Source organism: Euprymna scolopes, chromosome 7 (assembly GCF_053919585.1).
Source record: "Euprymna scolopes isolate OS-2025 chromosome 7, ASM5391958v1, whole genome shotgun sequence".
NCBI lineage: Eukaryota > Metazoa > Mollusca > Cephalopoda > Sepiida > Sepiolidae > Euprymna > Euprymna scolopes.
The window spans coordinates 7520571-7545746 of record NC_136488.1 but is presented as its reverse complement, the minus strand read 5'-3'; positions in this window follow the sequence as shown (position 1 = coordinate 7545746).

Sequence of the window (25176 nt, the reverse complement as noted above, 5' to 3'; positions counted from 1 at the left end):
CACATAGATCATAATTATTATGAAGAGAAATCTAAATCAACTGTGATAATAAAACTGACGTAATCAATGGACGCTTTGAAATGTTTTAAATTGGACGTACTTGGCTTTTATATAGATAGAAAATTGCATCAGTAGTGAGATATCTTCTGGAGCCGTAGAAGGATACCACCATCTTTCCAGCGACCTTGGCAACAGACTTGATGTACGTGTTCTATTTCAGATCAGGAGTAAAGGTTAAACCCAGAAGCTTGTCAAAACACGGGGCCTCACCCAGACGAGAGCAATTCATCACAATTGATGCCAGATGGGGATCAGAGCGTTGATGATGTAAGGATAGGAGTTTGGTTTTGGATAAACAAATCAAATGAAAGAATGAAAACTATTTGTTGTATTAGTTGCTACCATAAATAGAAGTACATATTAAAAGATGACGAGGGCATATATAATGGGGGTATATTGATACAGACGTAACGATGGTGATGATGGGAGACACATTTATACAGTTCTGATGATTCTTGGGAAGGACACATAAGCTTTGAATGGTTACACAATGTCCATTATAAGATGATAAACAAAATCACCTTTTAGTTCGTGATGAAGAACGTGACACCAGACAACATTTACAACATTATGATGACTTCTTTGTTCATCTGATCGGCCGGTCGATGACATCAGGAATTCAAACTTGGATCTACATGGTTAATCTTCTACCCTTCGCCTCTAAGGGACTCTCCACTGACTATGTCAACACTTGGCTGATTTACTGACTGTTACTGACTCTCTCTCTCTCTCTCTCTCTCTCTCTCTCTCTATATATATATATATATATATATATATATATATATATATATATATATATATATCTTGCTTACTGACTAAAATCTGAACCCATGGAGAAATGTTCTTTGTCTATGACGTCAGAAGTGTGTTTTCAAACGTGACTAATTTAACTTGGCTTTTTATATGTTTGTCCAAACACACTTCTGGCAAAGAAAAGAATGCTCACTTAATATTCGTATTTCTGAACGAATCGGACACTCGACTAAATTTCTAACATTCCCTTTCTTAACTTTGCCTTCAGAGTTCGATTCTAGGCTTATCCTAATCTGATTTTCACTTATCTAATATTCTTCTAATTTACATGAAAAGGAGACAGCCGTTTTTAGGTAACACTCCCATCCTACCTATTTTTAAAACATGTACGCATTTTTAAATCCTGGCACATTTTTTCTCTATATCTGTACAACCATATGGCTAAGGAAGATCAGACACTACCAAAAAAAATAAACAGAAAAAGAAACTTCTTTAGTCAGCCCTTTTCCAAATGACGCCATAATTATCTTATTTAGATGAGAATCTCTCTCTCTGACGTCCCTGGCATTTCTCTTTTTTGGTTGTAGGGTTGTACCTCCTATGATCCATATCAACTGCTTCATCCGGCCACCTTTATACCGTAACCCGAGGTCCTATTTTATCTATTCATAAAATAGACAACTCTTCGTCCAAATGTGTTTTGATCCTTTCTTCTGCATGGTGTTTCTACTAATTAGAGCTTTGTCTCATTTTCTAACTATTTTATTTCTTTTGGGACATGCATTAAAGTTCATTTACTTAAACTTTGTGGTTGGCTTCTAATTATTAAGATATACCTTTTCATCACACTGATTCACTCGGATTTCCTTGCTTGGCCTCTTGGAACTCAATAAAGACTTATAAAACATCACCTTTAACTAAATAACGCCATCCCCTGCGCCAAAATTCCTACGTGCACACTGAATTCTATGGCCCAGTTTTCTCCGATTTTTTCCCCTCAGAGCGTCCAAGATCCCAACACAGGGATGTCCCGCATTCACACATCTCTAAAAATATAAGGTTATATCTCTTCTTCTTACGTACTTCCGGTATATTTTATTGTTTCCCACGTTTTATTGCTATATGCGATTTGCCGGTGGTACTGACTCTTATAGCCATTTGGTGCCCTAAGGTATTCTCGTATTCTTTTCACACCTGCCTTTTTAATTTATTTTGCTGCTGATGTTATGTGCAGCATGCTTTAAAAGCACACAATATCGAAGGCTCCCATCTATATTTTTCTCACAGGAGCATATCTAATGTTGTTTCCTGGCAAGCTACTCTTCTTGCGAAAAATGTTATGGGCATAAAAAATAACAAAAAAATCTCTGTTTTGGCTTATCACATCCGAAAAACCTCTCAAAATATCGTTTACGTAATTTTCTATTGCCCCCTCTCGCAAATACTTACTTATTTCTAGGTCAACCATTTGTCTCAATTATCAATTCATTTTTATTTTCCTATAACTTCTTTTTTCGTTTAAATTTATCTACTAATTTATGGCTTAAATTCCTGATGACAAATGCAATACATTTAAAAAAATGTTTTACAATACTTGTTCAAACATATATCACATTTAAAAATATATATATTATTACATTTAACTATGATATACACAGAAAACTTTTCAGTTATAACTTTTTATTTCAGAAAAGATAACATCAACAACAATACCAACAAAGTCCGTTAAAAGACACTGGAACATACAGAAAAAAATGCGTGATTGAATATTGGCTCCTATTGTTTTTAATTGTCCCTTTTTCTTTCCAAAACAAAAAAATAGAAAGTTGAAAAGTTCAACTATAACCACGATAATACCTTTTAGAACAAAAGTGTACTTAAACGGGTGGTTTTAAAAGTACATCTGCCCGATGATTGACACTCTTAAATTCAACAATTTTGCAAAACAATTTTTCAACACAATGACTGCCCCAATTTCTTTACTCGTGTGTGCTTCTGTATTTTCAAAACAAAACAATTCATTTATCAATGAATGCGCAAATGTACTCTTGTGAACTTGCTTTTTTCGTGTTCAAGTGTTAGTGTTTTTCTTGTTTCTTTCTTTTTTATTCATATCTACCACTGTTCTTTCCTCTTTTGCAGCATATCATCTTTTTTAAGTACATTATTTCGTATGTAAGTATACGATTCTTTTTCTTTTTTTCTTTTGAAATTGTGTTTATGTGTGCTAAAAATGATCTGGCATTTTTTTCGTACATTTCTAAATAGATATTCGTGTGTGGGTGTTTTTACTATTATTATTATTGTATTTTTTATTTGTAGCATCCGTCTGTTTTTTAAAAATAACTTTTTCCGTGTAGGAGTGGATGCTTTGCTTTTTTCACTGTGTGTATTTCGTGTAGCGAAGGACTTTTAGTTGTTTCCGTGGTATACGCGAGGTCCGATTCTTTTTTCCACAGCCTTGTATAGATGCACTGGTAACGAGCAGCAAAGATGGTTATGTTGTATTATTGGCTTCCATAAATAGGGGTACGTATTAAAAGATGACGGGGGACATATATAACTGGGGTATATTGATACAAACGTAACGATGGTGATGATGGCAGACACATGTATACAGTTCCGATGATGTTTGGGGAGGACAAATAATCTTCGAAGTGTTACACAATGTTCATTATGAGATGATAACACAATTACCTTTCGTTCGTGATGAAGGATGACACAAGACAATAGTTACAACATAATGATGACATCTGATCGGCCGGTCGATGACGTCAGGAATTCAAACTTGGGTCCACATGGTTAATCTACTACCCTTCGCTTCTAAGGGACTCTTCTCTCCAACTGACTATGTCAACACTTGGCTGATTTACTGACTGTTACTGACTCTCTCTCTTTCTTTCTCTCTCTCTCTTGCTGACTGACTAAAATCTGAACCCATGGAAAAATGTTCTTGTCTATGACGTCAAAAGTGTGTGTTTCAAACGTGACTAATTTCACGTGGCTTTTCGTATGTTTGTCCGAACAAACTTCTGGCAAACAAAAGAATTCTTACCTAATCTATTTTTTTTTTACAAAATATATTTATTTTGCATTGCCATTTTTTAAACTGACATTTTTATATTTGTATTTCTAGAAGAATCGGACACTCGACTTAATTTCTAACATTCCCTTTCTTAACTTTGCCTACAGAGTTCGATTCTAGGCTTATCCTAATCTGATTTTCACTTATCTAATATTCTTCTAATTTACATGAAAAGGAGACAGCCGTTTTTAGGTAACACTCCCATCCTACTTATTTTTTAAACATGTACGCATTTTTAAATCCTGGTACATTTTTTCTCTCTATCTGTATAACCATATGGCTAAGGAAGATCAGACACTACCAAACAAAAAACAAAAAAAAGAAACTTCTTTAGTCAGCCCTTTTCAAATGACGCCATTATTATTTTATTTAGATGTGAATCTCTCTTTGACGACCCTGGCATTTCTCTTTTTTGGTTGTAGGGTTGTACCTCCTATGATCCATATATTCTTCTTATTTACATGAAAAGGAGACAGCCCTTTCCCATGTAACAAATTGAAATAAAGTTTATATATAGAAATTTAAACTTATGCTTGTGTAATTTTGTTTGTAATTCAATGTTCACCCCAAAGAAGTCACATTGCCACTTTGACGTAGGGGCTGTTTTCGGGGAATAAGTATCAGGGGTATTATGAAGGGAGAGAAGTAGCAAGATGTTTGTCTATATTACGCTTTAACTTCTGCATGTGAGTACAGTCGGGAAACAACATACCGGAAGGGGGTTCCAAAGTTTAGCAGTTCTGGGGAAGAAACTATTGCAGTGGAAGACGTTCTTTCACCTAGGGATCATTGCTATGAAAGGGTGGAATTTAGCTGATTATCAGGTTTGTCGGGGATATTCACGTCGATGGGGTACAAGTGCTTGTAGTACCTCAGAGCATTTACCGTTTGTAGAAAAGACAGAGAGATGCAACATTTCGTCGATGGGACGGACTCTGAAGCCTATATGACAGTCCAGTGCCTATCAGATTGGCGACTCTCTTTTGAACCCTTTCCAGGAGTGAGAGACAAGTAGCAGATACACCAGCCTAAATTTGACAAAAGTACTCCATACATGTATGTAAAACTTTTAACTCCCATTATATTATCTATACTTATATCATACAAATCTGCCCACATATATGTTTACAGGTTGTTAACTTGATAATTTGGACGTACATACTTTTGTAAATAAATAAACAAATGAATAAATAAAAATGAGAAATAAACGAAAAATAAATAAAAGCAGGAAAAATAAATAAATATATCAAAGCAACCAATCGGAACTTTCCATATCGTCGCTTATACAATGATAGAACCACGAGCCGTCAAAATCCTATTGTTGGTAAGTTAATAGCGTGTTTTTTAGGAGGGTTGTTTTTCATAACGTGGTTTGTAGGTTCAAACTCTTCACGTAAACTTTTTCTATTAACTGCAAAGAATTTAATCAGACTTAAAAATTTGCATTTTCTTGTTTTTATTTTGTGCATGACGTGGTGTGTAGGTTCAAACCGCGCACAAAAATTTCTTAATGTTTTTTTTCCGTTAATTAGAAAAAGTTATATATATATAAATGTTTTTTCGTTAATTAGAAAAAAGATTATAAATATATATATATATATATATATTAGTAAAAAGAAGTATGTAATATTGAAGTTTACAATTAGTTTTAAAAAAAATTACACAAGCATAAGTTTTCATTTCTATATATAAACTTTATTTCAATGTGTTACGTGAGAAAGGGCTGTCTCCTTTTCATGTAGATAAGAAGAATATTAGATTAGTTTTTATTATTCAGCAGAATACTAAAAAACTTGTGAGTTAAGTTATCCTAAATCCGCGGAGTTTCAAAAATGCTAATTTTTCTTATCAGAGAAAAACTGTGAGCAAAATAATCAGATCAGAATGCTAGATATAAGCATTTCTATATTCTTTGCTGGTTACTGCATGCGCTGAAACTAAAAACAAATACGAATTTTAGTCATAAAATATAAAAAGATACAACAATCTAACAATATGGAAACAGTTCTTGCGAAGAGTTCTTTCAGAAATATATATATATATATATATATATATATATATATAATACTAAATCTTTAATTGTAATAGATATAAAAAGCAGACATTAATACAATATTGCACATTGAGAGAAGCGTTTACTTCCCTCTCTAATTTAAAATGTTTAAACTGCAAGTTTATAAAACTAGGATATGTAAGAGTTAAGTACATTGCTTTTTCATTTTTTGTTTTACACTTACGTATTGAAATCAAACTTAGCACACTGAAGTTGTCAGTGCGTTTTGTTAACCACTTAGCTACCGTTATTTCTGATTTTCTACCTTTTGTGTGTATGGACTCCAGAATAATGAGACCGATTTTTTGAAGATCAACACAAATGTACTTTCTGTGCCCGGCAGTATTCTTAGCAAGATTTTGTATCGAATTACCTCCAATAGGTATCGGAAAACGATAATCGAGAATCTCAGGTGTAGAAAGGAACAATTTTGACCAACCTGAACACTCTGATACAGCTTAACATCACAAGTGTATGTGAGAAGTTTTATCACCGCACAAGCAGAATAGCTCAGCATAGTAAGTCAAACGTAGGTTATTTTATAAGACATGGACGGGTTCGAAATAGAAGGTTTTCGTTTAGAACCTATTAAATTATGACAATTCGCTTTTGCCTTATTAACTTTAATTCAATCCATTATATAAAAATAATTTTATAAAGATATTAGTAGGTTCTCTACAGTGCAATGTAGACTACAGTGTATTGTACGCTATTCGGTGCATGGAGACATGTAAACTTTCTTGCCGATACATCGTGAGGGGTTCCCGGCTAGAGCAGGCAATGAATCGAATAGATTGAAAATGGGCAATTTTACCGATTTAAACGGAAATTCAATAAAATATTGGAAGATTAGCACATTCGTTGGTCCTAATTTTGTCCAGGACAACGTAGGGTTTGTATGCTAAGGAGTATATATATACATATATATATATATATATATATATATATATATATATATATGTATATATATATATAAATATATATATATATATATATTTATATATATATATCTATATAAAGTCCAGAAAATCCACCGTGCCCAGAAAGCATGTATATATTTGAAAAAAAAAAAAAAAAAAAACACTGCAATGAAAAAGAGGGTTTACAATAAAAAACCTGTAAAGCACAAGTGCGAAAATTACTGCGACAGATTAAAGAGAAATGGTGAACTAAGCACAATCTATTCAATTTCTGATATAATTACAACTATCACAAATATTTTTTTAAATGCCTTTTTTTAAATGATACTAGTGTTTCATCCTTTCAGGAATTATCAATGCAGGAAGTCATGATTATAGCAGGTCAGGAGATTCGAACACAGCCACGAAGCCATCCCTAACTCCCTATATATATATATATATATATATATATATATATATATATATATATATATATATATATATATATTCACCATTTCTCTTTAATCTGTCGCAGTAATTTTCGCACTTGTGCTTTACAGGTTTTGTAAGCCCTCTTTTTCATTCCAGTGTTTTTTTAAATAAATACATGCTTTCTGGGCACGGTGGATTTTCTGGACTTAATCTTGCGCTTCAACATTCTGATCGTCAAACAGTCTTAATTCTTATGTATTGGTAAGCCTAATATTTCCATGGCAATAGCGTGCGTGGCATCACCTATGACATTCCAGGATTTTTCAATGTCATCATTCATTTCTAATCTCTAAATATTCTTCTAGCATGTTTTACAATGAATCCCGCACTCCAGGATTCTTCCGTGGTTTAACGTTAATACGTTCTAAGAGAGTTGATTTCATAATTCACCTGTGATAAATGCAAACAGTTTTGCTCCGCAACAAAAACAGGCTTTGATAAGTAACAACTGGCATGAAATGAGCGTGTCACTATGAAGTCACGAATATAACGTTACTGTTTTTAATCAAACATATGCAAATTATTTTAACGAGAGTGCATTCCAAGTAGTTTTGTGGCAGTTCTGCTGTTATAATAGGGATCACTTTTCTATATAAATTAAACGTAAAATAAGCACCCATTTTTTGGCCACCGATTTTTAAGGGGTAGTGTTTATAATGGCTTGATAGACCAACACAAAAAATTGTTTTCACGTAGGTTTTAAAGTGTGCTGAAAACGAATATCACATTTTCCTGGTATTAAGCAAAATATGCCCGCTTGCAATACACAAGCAATAGACACCACTTATAACAATGAATTACATTGCTTAATACCCGGAAAATACATTTGCTGAAATTTAAATGCGGTATTTGCTTTCAGTACACCCGAAAACAATTAGAAAACAAGTTTTTTTTTTTAATTTAGGGTGTGTGTAAGTCTAACTGGCCACAATTACTAAATGAACGCCACCCCAACAAAGAAAATAACAGATGCTCACCAGGGGAGTCTTAAAAGTAGATGTTTATTTTACTTTAAATTTATATAGAAAAGTGAACCTCTACTTTAAAAAAAACTCTAATTTCTCCATAATTTTAAAACTACTCGATTTCTTGGATATTATCTATTATTTTCGTTTTCGAAAGCCATAAAAGTGGTAATTTTTAAAGAATATTTGTGGGTGGATAGATACTGCACCTTTACCAATAATTCAACTATAGTCATTTGTTTTCCTAGTTTTGCATATGAATTACAAAATATCTAATATTTCGCCCATACCTCTGGCTTTGATGGATAGGAAGACTAAAACTTGCTAATATAGTATCAGATGATTTGAAATAACAGCAAGGGGAGAATTTATTCCAAATATTTATCATATGTTAGTTTCTCATGCTTAGTTCTGCTGCCTTTGTTGCCTCCCCTATATTTGTCGGTTTTCCTGCGTCGGTTGTCTCCCCATACATAGCTTTAGTTTTGCTGCCTTTGAGATGAATTTTTCTGAAGATTATTTACTTGGCTGTCTCTGATGTGACCGATTCCGATACCCCCAAAGTTATATATAACTAAATATATATATATATATATATATATATATATATATATATATATATATATATACTGTATCAATTGATATATATATATATATAATGTGTGAATTGATACTCTTTGTCTTATGTGTAAAAGTTAAAGTCACTACACATATTTCAACAGTAAATCCATATTTCATTCACGAAGCACATTGTAATTATTAACTTGCTCTTCATATGCGGCCTTCGCAGAGAATTTATTGGTTAACGTTTTTATTCTCCATTTTTCCAACATATTTTTGTCTTAATACTTTTAAAATTTCATTTTAAAGTAAAATGTTTGTTATGGGCGTGTTTGCTCATTAAATTTTTAATGAATTTTTTTTATATTATTTAATGAAATTACTGCATGAAATGACTTCAAATGTTTTAATGTTTAATGCTTGAAAACTCATCAAGAATATCACAAACTAATATACATTTTCTGTATTTTTTAAATTCATCCAACTACTGTTCTCATCTTGAGTGTAATTTTCACAATGTTTCGATCGATGTAACTTCTGATCTTTTCACGTATATCTTATCAACATCGGAATTTTTTCTCCAACTCGATAATTTGGACGGGATTTCGGACGCAACCCTTTATTTACATCACAGATGTAGCATGCCCTCGTTTCGTCATCCATTACTGAATAGATGTTCTAAGTAATTCGCAATTGAATTTTGGGTCGTCGACAGGAGAATATAACATTCACAATTGATGATTCCACGAATTCTAACCACTGCGTCCACGGGTACTTGTGTCCGACAAGATACACCTGAAGAATGGCGGAAGTTACATCGACCAAAACGCTTTGAAAATGACACTTATGATCAATACAGCAGTTCGATAAATCACAAAACATACGAATAACGAATTCTCATCCCAAAAATTCAGGAACGTTTGTTTTACATGTTTAGAGTTACGAAGTAATTTATTTTTTTACCCATCACAAACGTTTTATGTCAATGATGTAAATTTTAGATATTTTTATTTCGGAATTATTTGCACATGTGATATTAGATGTCTCTTTGATGTGTGATATTTTATAGTTGCTTCTCATTGATAATAGATTAAAAGTAAACATATAAAAGCATACTAATTCAATTTAGATAGTCGGAACTATAGATATGAAAATAAACAAACGATCTGTTATAATAATTCCTTAATACACATATAAACGTCAAATTACTTCGAGTGTAATGCAAAAGAGTAAATTGACTTAGGCAGGACCCCGTTGCTCCAAATGTAGTATTTGTAGTAAATGTTGTAAATTTCTTCACATGGTCAAACGCTTTAAGGCACAACATTCCGTATCTGTCTATTGTGAATATTATCTGCACATGAAATATATAAAAAAATCGCACACGGATATAAGAAGAATATTTAGTGGCCTTAAATCGAATGCTTCTGACGAAGTCGTTTCCAATATGTATTAGGTTGATTAGAAAGTTCTTGTGGAATTTTTAATTTTGATTTAAAATGGTCTATTTTCCAAAAAAGTCATCGTTATTGTACCTTTACGTATATATTAAATACCGTTTTCAGCAAGAATTGTTTAAATTACAATCGTTTTAAAGCAATTGTTTTTATTTCAGAACGTTAAGTACTAGATGAAAAAAAGTAAATTTGCACAATTTTATTAGTTCAATTCAAGCAAGGCGGATAACTTGCTGAAACAGCTCGCGATATCAAGGATGCATTTGTCCCAAGAAGCACTACTGAACGCACATCATAATAGTGGTTTAAGAAATTTTGTCGTGGCGATGAGAGTCTTGAAGGAGGAGTATAGTCGTCGGCCATCCGATGCTGACAGCAATCAATTAAGAACCTTGATCGAAGCCAATCAACGCACAACTTTTCGAGAACTGTCGTCTGAATAAGATGTAACGTATACGACGCTTTCCAATAAATTGAGACAGATTGGAAAGAAAAAAACTTAATAAAGTGGTTTGCTTACACATTGAACAGCAGCAACAAAATAAAACGCCGTTATGAATTTTTCCTAACAAGATCGATCCGTTTTCCGACCGAGTTGTGACTTGCGATGAAAAGTGTTTTTTTTTTTTTACGACAACCGGCGTCGCTAAGTGTAGTGGTTAGATGCTGATGAAGCTCTTCGACACGTCCCGAAGCCAAAGTTGCATAAAAAGGACATGCTGACTGTTTGGTTGTCTTAGATCGGTCTCATTGATTACAGTTTTTTTTTTAATGTAGACAAAACATTTACGGCGGTGAAGCACTGTCAAAAAATAGATGAAATCCATCAGAAACTTCGACAACATCACCTAGCATTGTTCAATAAAAAAGGCTCAGTTCTCCTCCTCGATAATACTTGAGCGTAACTTGTAAACCCGATTTTGCAGAAGTTGAACGCATCTGCATACGAAAGTTTTCCTTATCCGTCATACCCTCCAGACATCTCACATACCGACTACTATTTTTTCGATCATCTCGATACCTTTCTGCGTGAGAAATACTTCGAACCCCAAAACGATGCCAAAAACGTTTTCAGCTTCCTCATCACTACCAGAAAGCAAGATTTTTACGTTACTGGCCTAAACACACTTGTTTTGGTAAAAGTGTATTGATTCTGATGGTGCTAACATTTGATCAATAAATTTGTATGAGCCGAGATATGTTCAGCTGAATTTATAAGTTAAATATCGCAAGAACTTTCTTGTCAACATGATATAAGACTGCAAACTTTTGTAGATATTTTCACTGATAGAAATATAACACATTGCTCTTACTGCTCTTGGTAAAATCAGTTCTCTCTCAAAACACTTTTTCATGCCCAATTTAGTATCAGGCAATGTATTGGGAAGTGTTGTTATATTTTGGCTGCTGAATCTGTGTCTTATTCGGAGGTTCTTGATAGATTGCAGAAATGTAACTGTAATTTGATTAATACCACACTTTCGTCTTCAGTGAAACCTCTCTATCACAGACGTGATGGTGCTAGTCTCAGTTTTCTATCCAATATCATTGCCATGTATTTCTCAGTATTGCCTGTTCTATTTCCTTCTTTCTTTGTTCCAGCTCGTTTGATATATACGTCTCCATCAATCCGTAGTTTTAATACCTTATTGTAATACAGCTTCAAATCCCAGTAGATTTTTTCTAATGTCTGCAAGGTTATAGTGATCTCTTCCCTGTTCACTATATTTTCTTCAACCTACAGCCTCAGTCTTTTCAAGACTGAATTATCATCTCCTCTATTTGTAATAACCAGCTATCGCTCCTATTAGCTCTTTATATCAAGTGGCTCCATGCCTTGCATTGAACGATTTTCATAAAAAAAATAATTTCTTTCATAAAAGAAGATATATGATACTTTCATGTTAAAAAAGCTGAGTGTGTAGCACTTACTTATGGCATCAATACTGTTTGAAGCGACAAAATATTAAACCCTGCTTAGTAACGGTATCTGAACATGTGATAACCAGTGTTCAATTCAATCAGCCATTAAATCTTCAATTCAATCAGCCATTAAATCTTGTTCGACATTTACTCATATATCAGTTGTTATTTTATAACAAAGGTTGGAGCAAAGGGAAATAAAACCCAGTGGGGTTGATGGCATTTCTCACCACATCATATTTTATCAAATTCTTCTCCCATCATCTATAACAATTTAATGAAATAATGCGAAAAAAACTCTTCCACAAATGTTATACTGCTGAGTCGTTAATGGCGTGATGCGCATGCGCATACGAACACATCAACTGAACATTAGTTTTTGTTCAATTTACATTTGTTAATAGATATTTTAAAATGAACGCTCATGTGCATTTACAACTATTATAGTCGGCTTAAAAGTACATTAATTATGTTATTTAATTTATGTTACGTGTTATGATGTTGTAAATGCCAGCCATTTAAATATTTTGGCGATAAAGCAAATTTAATACAAAACATCAGAGAATAGACACTGGGACTAAAAGTAGATTTTAAGTCATCAATATTAATTCGGAGAAAAACGGCTTTTTAAAAATTGAACTAAAATTTGGAAAGATATATATTAGTAGTATGTAATCTGTGTTTTTTTGCAAAAGTAAAACCTTATATTTTTAACTAAAAATTACACATACGGGAGTGGAACCATTACATTTTTTCTTTGCTCCAGGATTTATTTCTTTACATAAACACAAGTTTAACGCATTTTCGCCAGTAATTTAATGACTCATCTCTACTTCTGACGCACGTCTATGACAATGAGTGTTTACTTAGTCTGATACCGTCAATATTTGCAACAGACATACATTTTTTAGGTAATTATTGCATGATGTGAGGCAATATAACAATTCAATTTTCAATCCCCTTTGATTCTTTCGAACGGAATGAAAAAAGGAATCATTATTTCTCATTCAAACTCGTTTCACATTGACAGACAATATGTTGTATAGACTACATAGAAAAAGGTGTGCTTTATATACCGTGCTAGAAAACTTGTCATACCAGTCAAAAGGTGATGTAGTAATCAAGTCACTATGAAACCATGCATGGAATATTATATATAGTTACCTATTAGCGCACAAAAAACACTTTCGTCGTAGCCTATGTCCAAAATCTTTCTCCAATTGCATAGGTTATACACTATTCATTTAGTAAAATATACTCATTCGTATTAAATACTTTCGCTTCATTTCGGAGATGCGTTCTTATTGTATTTCTAGTTTTATTATATTTACGAGGTGCCTTAAATAAGTTTTTAGATTTTGTGTTGCACGATCTTAAAATTGTCGTAGACGCTTGAAAAATAACTTAAGTTTTTTCTACACATCTAATAAGCTGACTGACTATTTTTCAATATTACCTGTTCAAAACAATGTCTACAGCAGTAATTGGAATACACTGTACTAAAACTTAAAATTAATGAGTTTTAAAAAATGCAATCTGGCTGTGAGGACACTTAAGAAGAATAATATGCAATGGAATAAATTTTTAAACTTAGAAAAATGCTACAGAAACGTAGGAATTGATTTAGATTGCTTATAAACCACTCTGTCTGAATCGAGTATTAATTTTTGAGTGGCATAAAAGATTAAGGGAAGGCAAGGAACCAGTGAGTGATAATCAGCGGATCTGCCAAAGGAGGCAAAAAAAAAGCTGAAACTGCAAAGTCGGAAGCTAAAAAACCCGCACCAAAAAATCCCCCAAGTCAAAGCAACTTAAGAAGGCTTAAGGGATCCCAACAGAGGAAGCAGCTCAACAATTTCTACACGGGTATAGGAGTACACCCAACCCGAATACACCAACAGCAGTCTTACCTGCAGAAACAATGTTTGCGCGGAAAGTGAGATCCGTTTTTGACAAGCTTTTACTCAAAGAGTCAATGCCACTTGTGGCCAATTATGTACCCAGTAAACGTTTCATACCAGGTGAAAAAGTGTTTTTCAAAAGCTATTAAAACAACACATGATTCTGGGAAGAGGGTTCAATAACTAAGAGGGTCGGTGACATGGTATATATCATCCAAGGACCAACATATACCCACAACCGTCACCAGAACCAACTAAGATGTTGATCTGTTGAAACCACCGACAGTCCACCATTGGAAGATGAGCCGATAGAAACTGTTCTCGAAACTTTCGATCATGAACCTCCTCAACCAACACCTGAACTACGGTGGTGGTTACGTAAGAGAAAGTTACCGAGCCATTGATAGTAACTCCTATAAGGAAGAGGTACTTACAGCTTTTACGAACAAAAAGCTTGGGAGGGGGTGTTGGAGACGCCCCTTCGTGGGATTAATGGACTATCTCATGACGTCACTCTATCTGGCGACGTCACTTTCGGCATAGAGTACTGGTGCCCGGCAGTTTGAGTTTGGCACGCGACCAAGGCGGTCGGGTGCAAACAACCAAACATTGAGGAATGTAATTACTCAACCCGCCTTGCCTGTAATATATTTGAATACATGTTTGCTGTTAAAATTCCTGTGTTCTTTACGTTTATTACCAGTTAACCCCATAACAGAGTAAAAAAAAAACTAGAAGCTATAGGTTTAGAACGACTGGAGTATGATATAGTTCGCTCCGGATGCCCATGTGCGGCCATTATTTATTGCTGGCAGAAGTGTTATGAGTATGCTTGTACGTACAAAATATATTCTGGATATTCTAGTCGCTTTTTTTAAAGGTATCACTCCTGTGGTCGTAGATGTTCAAATTTTTTAGTTAAACAAAATAGAAGCTTGAGAGTAGTGGTTAATGGGCAGCAATCAGAGGCCCACAGTATTAATGCTGGAGTTCCCCAGGGGTCCATCCTGGGCCCAACTCTCTTCCTGATCTACATCAATGATCTCCCAAAACACATACTTAAATCATTCGTTGACATCTATGCTGATGACACGGCCATCTATGGCGACAAATCAAAGGCCGTAAATGACAAAGTTCTCTCCAAGTCTCTCTCCCCTGATCTTGAGCACGTGGTACAGTGGGGGAAGAGGTGGCTCGTCACTTTTAATGCATCTAAAACCAAGCTTCTATCTTTACATCATCAACGCTCAAATCCCCATCTGGCATCAATTGAAATGGATGGCTCTCGTCTTCGGGAGGCTCCATGTTTTGAGAAGCTTCTGGGTTTGACCTTTACTCCTTATCTGAAATGGAACACGTACATCAGGTATGTTACCAAGGACGCTGGGAAAATGGTGGGATCCTTCTACCGCTCAAGAAGATATCTCACTACTGATGCAATTCTCTATCTGTATAAAAGCCAGATACGTCCAAGGATGGAGTACTGCTGCCACATCTGGGCAGGAGTTGCTAAAAACAGCCTTTATTGCCTTTACATATTACAAACTAGACTACGAGGTTTAGTGGGGGATGCCCTTTTCTCTTCCCTGCAGCCTCTCTCCCACAGAAGAGACGTTGTGAGCCTATCTTTGTTTTATCCTTATTTCCATGGCAAGTGCTCGTCTGAGATCAAATCTCTCGTCCCCCCTCGTCAATCTTTCACGAGAAACACCCGTCTGGCTGAAACTACTATCAATAATTTTCCCCACTCTTTATCTGTGCCTAAATCCAAACGTAGATTTCATGAGCAGAGCTTCTTTCTCAGAAGAGCACGCCAGTGGAACTCTCTTACGTTTGCCTGTTTCCCACTGACTACAACTTGGATGTCTTCAAATCCAACATAAAGAAATTCCTGACAAACCGCCCCCTTAAGTAAGACACACTATCAAATCTCCAATACTAATGATTACTACAATACTATCTCATTGATTACTGTACACGCAATAACCCTTATCTCTGAGTTGCCTCCGGACCTTGATATATGGTGACCCCCATGTAAAAAAAACATTACTTTTCCAACAGTTAGTACGCATATATGTAACATCTGGAATGTGATTGCTTCATACCTCAGAAAGAAACGAATGGTGAGTTTAACGATCCATCCCGTAGATAGACTAGTAGTGTGTACGTCACAATTTTACACATAGAGAAGGAAATCGCAAGTTTCTATCTAATTTCGGACTTTTAAAATTAGATGGAATTATTAATTCAAGATCATTGGACGAAATTGCAATCCGCACTAAATGAAAGTTGATTGCTTGTGCTATTTTGTCGAATAAAGTTTGAATAACTGTTCCTTATCTTGGCATAGTGAGCGCCCATATGCAATTTTATGAGAAACTTTTCAGTAAGTACAATTTGCTTGCTGGTAAAAAAAATAAATATATTTATTTCCACATTAAATACCATCTGAAATGCCTACTCGGCATATTTCCTTTTCCTTAACCCTCCAAAATAGTACCTATCTCGAAAAACACCACAATATCCATGTCTCATATTCAAGTTTTCCCTTTACTATCTCTAATAATCCTTTTTTATCCAAACCTATAAAATATCTGCTGCTTTTCAATAGACAGATAATGACTAAATTCTAGATATGTCATACTAGCCAAACAAATTAGAGTTTTTTTTATCTCTCTCTGTTGTTTTTCATCCACAATCACAACTAACCGATACATTTGTAACCATACTTTTTGTAAATCAACGTCAAATCATTAGAGATAATTTCAAGTATATTGTACTAATAGATTGAATGCAGTATTTTGGTGGCTGGAACAAATAAATATAAAGAAAACGACGGCCGATACTTCTTAGCACACCGCACCCAATGTGGGCATGAAACCACATTATAAGAATTATGAGAAAATTTACTCTGATCTTTTGTAATAGAATAGAGATACTATGGTGACCGGATGAAGTAGTCGATCTTAGAGTAGACGATTCACGTGTATCTCTAACAGCAAACTGTAACTAAAATCAATTGAACTTTTCTGTGTTCGATTTGTAGCAATAATCGTCAATGTTATTTATCTTCTTTATCAAACGAATTGCATTTTCTAAAGTTAATACTTGCTAAGTACGTGCTATTAACACGTGACTAATACGGAAATCGGATAAGCACCTTCTGTAAAACTATTACATAATACATCAACGTGTATTGCACAAACATGCTTACACAAACGTGTCACGAGATTAGTTAACTTATTACCATTACAGTATAATATTATATGGTCGTGCTGTACTGATGTGATAGCAATACTCTAACTGAAAGTAACTAGTGTGTAAATCCCAAGGAATGCCAAAGTGGGAGTTCTTTAACGGTTCGCTTTTGCTTGAATAAAACGACGAAATCTCGTACTAATGTTAAGCCAAACTATATTTTCATAATGAAATGTGATCGAGGCTACTTGTACTTTTCAAATATATTACGTAATTAAAAATAAACTTTATCAAAATAATTGCATCATACACTTTAGCCGTATCCTCTATCAATAGTAGTATATCAGTTTCATTATAAGTATATATGCAAATACAAACAATTTACTCGAAGCTAACGATTTTTTCCTATGTATTAGCATGTGATACATAAACACCCCTATATATATATATATATATATATATATATATATATATATATATATATATAGTTTTGGTTTATATTTCATTCAGATACATATAATTCTTCAGAACAGACATTTATCGTCGGAATAAAGAATGCAATTAAGAGTTTTTCTTCCTAAACTCATAGATTTTCGATATAGGTCCATCTCCTCAGAGAAAAAAGTCCGTAGCAAATATCAGATCTAATTCGAAATAATTTCGCTATACAAAGAAAATATATTAGAAATTAATTACACTTTTTAAGTGGCAGAGATAAAAGAAAAAAAAGGGAATAAAAGTAGAAACAATGAACAATTATGAATTCACAGTGTCCGGGTGTCGTGGTAAGTCTTGTATAGAATGGTATAAGTGGTCAACATCCAAGTTTGTTGAATAAATCCCAATGATTTGTACAGCATTCATGGCTCGTCAATGAATAATCCTTTGAGTATGGAAGGTCGAAGATTTATCCCGCCACATTTTAAGTGGTGTAGTCCTTTTACGAAGTATCCACTGAAAGCTATTCTTTATTATAGATTAAAATTATATGTTAAAACCTCCGTAGTATTTTTGATAAAATTTATAATAGCTGGAAATTTTCAAATAAGATATTTTAGGCGTTGACTTTAAATAGAAATACAATGAGATAATGCTAAATAGATACGAAGATAAAATTATAAAATGCATGATATACGAGATGGTTGGAGTATTTTTGCCGTGCCCCTAATTACATATAAAGAGAAGAAAAATGGAGAAGATACAAGAAGGTAGCTGGCGTTTGGAAAAAAGCATGCGTTGACCTCGGCGTTTACGATCAATCCGAAGTGGTAATAAGGCTGAGTTTCTATGAAAGGCAGATCCCATGGCGGCGGGGGGGAGAAGTATTCTATAGGACATATGTGGGTATTTAAAGGTTAAGATATCAGAATAAAATCGAACAAATAAAATAAATGAAATAATAGAGTACTAACTATAGAATTAAAGATAAAAAAAAAATTATTAAATTGAAGATAAAAAAGTAACAAGTGAACATATAAGTAAACCATTCAAATAAAACGGCTTATATTAATGTAGGAAATCCTGTAAAGTTAAATGTATCGATTTGTAAGACCGTTTACCGGAGTAATGTTGCCAATAAAACCTATACAAATATATAGGTCCCTATGTATTATACATATATTTTATAAATCTTAAATGAATAAATTCCTCGTAAAGTAATGATAGGGAAGGCAAGTTATGAGGTATATATTATGTTGCTAAACCTAAGGGTACTCTTGGATATTTAGTAATGGTAATAGCAGGTCAAGATGCTTGGGGTAATATTGTTAAAGAATGATACTTAGAATGTAGATATATGAAGTATTATATGGTCATTTTTGAAGGAATATTTTAACTGGTTATTATCCTATTTTAGCTACTGATGTTATCAATTCAGTTACTGTTTAGGTTTTAGTGAGGAATTTTGGGTGGGTTCATTAGGGATAAAACTTTTGTGGCGGAAAGAGATTATGGAACGGTTGATTAGGTGAGTTATGTCAGTGAGGATTGGATTTTATTTCCAAGTGTATTAAGGAAGGTGATTCGAACGCATATTAATAAAAATGATGAGGTAGAAAGGCAGAATTAATTAGTAGTTATGGTGTTAGATATGGATGCATATAGGAATTTTAATAATCTTAAATAGTATTTACTAAAAGTAGAATTCTATAGCCAGGCTATTATATATAACCTGTAAGGATCTAATAAGTTTGATATAATAGTAGCATTCATAAAAGTGAGATTCTGTCGATTAAGCTGATTGAACTATTTATAAAGCATATAATAATAGATTGCATATGGTAAGATTGGGTTCCTTGCGTAAACGATAATGTTACACGGGTTTTATTTTATTGCCTAAAGTTGAATACTCAATGTTATTTAAAATTAGCCGTATTTAAATTTTCTCTTATGTTAGCAATTTGATATTAATTTAATTCTAGTGTTTATTGTGAGTTTAGAGAAAATTATTATTTAAACAGCTTACGAGTTGCAAAGGTTACATGAATTATATTCTGGTGCGCATACTTCTTCTTTGTTTATTATATTTGATTAAGTAATGAATCTTCTTAAGTGTTAGGTTTTTAATTAAGATAATTAAAGAAAGGTCGTTGTTATTCTGTGAATTTTTGCCTTTGAGGAAATGTACGTTGTTTGAAATTCTATGTTTTATTAAAGTAAAAAATTTGCCTATATAAGTTAGCATTTTATGAATTGTTCATGGGGGATTATTATAAGGACTGTTTTGTTGGTTGTTTTTATTTAAGGTATTTGTATGATTTATTAAATTTGGGAAAAAAACCGGAGGAATCATTGGTTATTATGTGATGAGGGCGTGTTTCATGCGTGAGGAATTGTGTTTCCTCGCAAGCGTATATCACGTCTTTATGTATGGAATCATTATTTAAGAGCAAATCACTTAACGTTAGCACTTAAATTTATTTCTAGGGGTTGGCTTTAAATTAATTTACTATTATTGGAGGATATGATTGTTTGCACTAGATTAAGCACCGTCGCGTATGATATTTTTATAGAGTGTTTGTTTAATAATGTACTTTACTTTTGCGAGTATTTAAAAGCGCTTTTTACTACTAAAAAATCCTTTCGTATGTTTGTTTTTACGTTTGAGCTGTAAGGTGGATTAAACCATATGGGTTTCTTTCGTCTTGTTGATCTATTTTTCTTATTAAGCTTGTTGTAAGAATTTCTATTACTATTAGCATATTTTGGCATTGACATACGTTTTGCTGGAAATAGATTGTATTCTATTATTGTTAGCTGTCTTCTCGGTCATATTATGTGTAATTACTGATATGGTCTTTTTATTGTATTCTATATTATCCGCATATCTTTACTTTCATAATGCATTGTTGTGAAAGTTTGAAATTTGAATAATCTTTTTTTATTCACTGAATGAATTGATATGTTTTTTTAGAATGTACGTACTATTGAGTTAATTATAGATTTTGGATGATTCGATTACTTATACACATGAAATAACGCATCATCCCTGCAAAGTCCTCCCTCTAACATATGAAATAGATTCAAATTAGGTTAATGGTAGGAGAAATATTTATCAGAATTAAAATTACTGGAAATATCCATGAAATTCGAAGGTTTCTTATTTGAGTCGACTACAATCTACGGGCCGTAATATTAAATTCGTGTAATTGCTTGACGGCGCGTCCTGGCACCTAAGACAGGTAATCTTAATACAGCAAAAGAATACTTACCCTTCCACATAAAGTACACAAAAAAGGAGTGAACCGGAGGTCAACTGTACCTTTGTCCTGTAAGTGACCGCCTATTGGTTGATTAGGATGGTCGCGGTGGGAACTAGGAAGCTGATTGGCTTACTAGAAAATTCAATAGCATGTGCGTATAAAAACCCAGGATAACCACCACATTTCGCATAAACCTGCCGAATTTACACGAGAATGAAACGCGGAATATTCTGTTTAGCTTAATTGTCATATATATTTTCATAACTTTCTACTTAGCTCTACCTATATATCGATCACTGTAAAAGTAAATACTGAAAATTTACGAATAAAATTATATCTTCGTATATCAATTTATGTGATTAAATGAAGTAATCAAACTTAGCTTCTGAAAACGTTGAGCACTCTTACTAGGATTTATTTCATCACACCAACAATTGATATGGAAAGGGTTAACTCTGAAACATCGTTTTGAAACATCCCAACACCTAACAAGCATAGTTATATTATTAAATAAATTTAAAAAAATATGAACTAATGCGCCGAATGCGACTGCAATCAAATTTCTTTCTTAACAAAAATAAAAATATAAACCAAAAAGAATTCAACGGTTTTAAAACGCCTAAAAATGACAAAACCAGTAGATCTTGTGATAAACTTTGAAAATGACGTTTTTGAATTTTTTAGATGAGGATTGGTTATTTGTATCATTATTCATCGGACTACTGTTCTCATCTTGAGTGTGATTTTCACGACGTTTCGGTCGATATAACCTCCGAACTTTTTCAGGTGTATCTTGTCAACCCCTAAAATTCGTACTAGAATTGTCCGCAAAGATCTGTGGTCTTGTTAGATTACTGGGAAAAATCAATTGTAAAAGTTGAAGGGTTAATCCTCCGTGTGAGCGACAGAAATATATATTTGAAAATTACTTAGGACATCTATCTAGTCATGTCTGACGGAATAAGAGCACGCTATCCCCGTGACGTAAATAAAGGTCTCCCATCGAAATTCCGTCCAAGTTCCCGAGTTCGACAGAAACATTCCCGAGTTCAATAAGATTCACCTTAAGAAGGTCGGAGATTATATCGACCGAAACGTTCAAGATGAGCGCAGTAGTTAGATAAATAATAATATCTTTGAAAATGACCTTTTAAACGTAATTAAAAATCTATAATTCCACAACCAACATAATAGTTTAAAAAAAAAAAGAAGAAATTATACAAAATCGTTAGAAACATAAACAACTCTTATAAATCTTCATAAAAGCGGATCAAAACAAAAATAAATTTTCATAAAAGCGGATCAAAACAAAAATAAATCTTCATAAAAGCGGATCAAAACATAAATTTTATAAAAAAGATAAACAATTATCTAAGAAACTAATAACAAAACATATTACAAAAAACTACAATAAACATGATACGAACGAATAGGACTACATAGCTATAATAAATACTGAAGTAAACAAATCACTGATAAACTATAAATTAGCGATAATGTTGGTAAATTAAAATCTAGAGAGGAGTATATTTTACTCTAACACCACAAAATAATAATAACTCTAGAACTCGCTTGATAAACCCAACCAGTAATAAGTAGAATTAGTAAAGCAACACTTTCTAGAGTAGACAAATAAATGAAACACGATCTAGCGGTCAAATACTGCTGACATAATCACTTGGTTTAAAAATATAGAAAACAAAAATGAATGTACGTTTCTACATTTCTACATTTCTATCTTTCGATATGCGAAGAGCTTTTTTAACATTGCTCTGGAGTTTGCCGAGGTATAATCCGATATATATTCGGCAGAAATCCACATTATAAAAAATGTAGAATGTCAGTTCTAGTAAATAACAATAATTAATGGATAAAAACAAAAAAATGGGCGCTTTAGACTCTGCAGAGGTATCAGATCTTGTGACATTGTTCATTCTATATACCCTCACAAGAATATTTCATATTACAGATATCGGCCTATATAGAGATAGTGGATTAGCTATAATAAAAGATTCTAACAAAGTTAAGGGGGACAACTTTAAGGAAATGAAAAAAATTAGACCTAAAAGTAGACATATTAGCTAAAATATAAAAGAGAACGCTTATCCAATATATGTAACCCATATTCCGAACCACCCTACATCAATTACGAAACAGATTCTTACCGTGATCGTACGTAGACTCAGCAATGATTCACGTGATGAAAAAGGTATTTCACAGGTCAATCAACAACTAAGACACAGGTTATAAAAATTGTGGCTACGAAAATATTGATAATTTATATAAGCAATAAAACACCGATAACTATACTAAAATAAAAACAAGAGAAAAAGAAATATAATCTGGTATACGCCGTCATACAAAAAATCTCCTTAGCAAAACCTTAAATAAAAATAACCTGAAGTTATCATACAGCTGCTACGAGAATTTAGACATGATAATTGAAGTACATAATAAAGAAATATTATATAAGAGCAATGAAAACAATAATTACAAAATAAATAAAAAGTGACCAACATGACAAAAACTTACGCAAAAGACAAAATGCAACTAGTAGAAAACATAATAATAATAATAATAATAATAATAATAATAATAATAAACCCATACAACAACAGCTTTTATAGAAATAAAAATAGCAATGCTAATAATGCACAGGATAACTGCAACTGCAGATCCCGCACACTCAGTCCATTTCAAAATAAATGTCTAACAAAAGAATAGTTTATCAGTTCACAATATTTGATAAAATACAATCGGAATAACAAGAAATATTACCTCCTTAGATTTTAAAACCAGGTATTATGACCAATAAAATCACGTTCAAAAACAAAAGAAACACTCAGAATGAAAACTTGAAATATTCTTTCAAGTGCTGTGTATGTTGGCAATTTCCTGATTTAATTTAAATATGCAGTAATGGTTGAATGTCAGTGTATACAAGTATATAATATTTACTTTCCGTGTTCTTGTTAATTATTTGTGCAGACACAACATATATATACACAGCTGAAAAAATATACTGAATATATGAGATTCAGCAAAAACATAACTCTACATGTTCCCAGTGATATGAAACAATGAATCATAATATGGAAGTAAAAATATAACACATCAAAGTTGGTAAAAAACCCCATCCAAGATATCCGGGATTATAGTTCCAAAAAATAAAATGTATAAGTAATGCAAACACATATACAACCTTAGCGTTAACGAAATATAAAAAAAGATGCAAACATGTACCACCTTCTAATTATGAATGCGGAAAAAATAGTAAAAAGGAAAAAGGGAATATATATAAAAAAAAGTATTATACAGCGTAAACAGATGAAAATCACATTAGAGAAGATGAATGATGAATATAGTATAAAGTTGGTTAGCAATATTTTGGAAAGGTTATGGCGATGCACACAGAGGAATGTGTCAACATATGCGTAGGCACGTATATAGTTACAAACATACACAAATATATACATGATGTGATATTCGTGTTACCTTACAGGGGTGGATTGACACTCCAGCCTTGGTAAATGCTATACATCAGGGCCCGTTGCCCCTGTACGATAAAGTGTCACAAATCAATAACCTACTTTCACTTTGCCATAAGCTTACATAAAAGAAGTAAGGCTTAGGCATCTGATCTGAAAAAGCTTATGTCAGTGCGTACTCTGGTATAAGCAAATATAGCGAAAATAATTACCTGTCGTCATATTTAAAAAAACGACTGTGTTAGTATATGCTTTAACTTTTGCGTGATCGAACTGCTACATAACTACGTATATTATATACTTAAGTAAACCTTCATTTACTTTTATTATATGATTTATGTATTCAAATATGGAGAACTGCTTGAGATATATTATTAAAGGTATAGAACTATAGTAAGATACTACTTTTTTCTAGAGATTATAATTTAATCAAAGTGACTTGTAAATTAGTTTGTAATAACTATGTCACTATATTTTCTTGTTAACCTTATAATTTGGCATATATATAAGTAAATTTTATAGAAACATGTTACATGACAACTTTTGTCAATTTTTATAGTGTTATGAAAATGGAATTAATCACTATAGATGGCGATTGGTGGGATTTGGTTAAAGAAAAAATAAAAGTGTAGGAAGTTGG